The following is a 220-nucleotide window of genomic DNA, read 5'->3' on the forward strand; positions in this document are numbered from 1 at the left end:
CCCCTCTCCCGGGCAGCCGCCCCTGTCCCGGGCAGCCGTCCCGAGCCGTCCCGGAGCGCGGGGCTCTCCGCTAGCTCTGTGCCCTGCGAGTGCCTCCCGCAAAGGGCCCGCGCGGGCTGGGCAGAGGGTCTCCGGCTCCTGCCTCCGGGGAGGAGGCGTTTCTTTAGCTCACTCAGCCTCTTCGGCTCTCCTCCGTCCCTCGGGGGCTGTGTGGGTTTTC

The sequence above is a fragment of the Acanthisitta chloris genome, unplaced genomic scaffold (genome assembly GCF_000695815.1).
Source record: "Acanthisitta chloris isolate BGI_N310 unplaced genomic scaffold, ASM69581v1 scaffold7900, whole genome shotgun sequence".
Lineage (NCBI taxonomy): Eukaryota > Metazoa > Chordata > Aves > Passeriformes > Acanthisittidae > Acanthisitta > Acanthisitta chloris.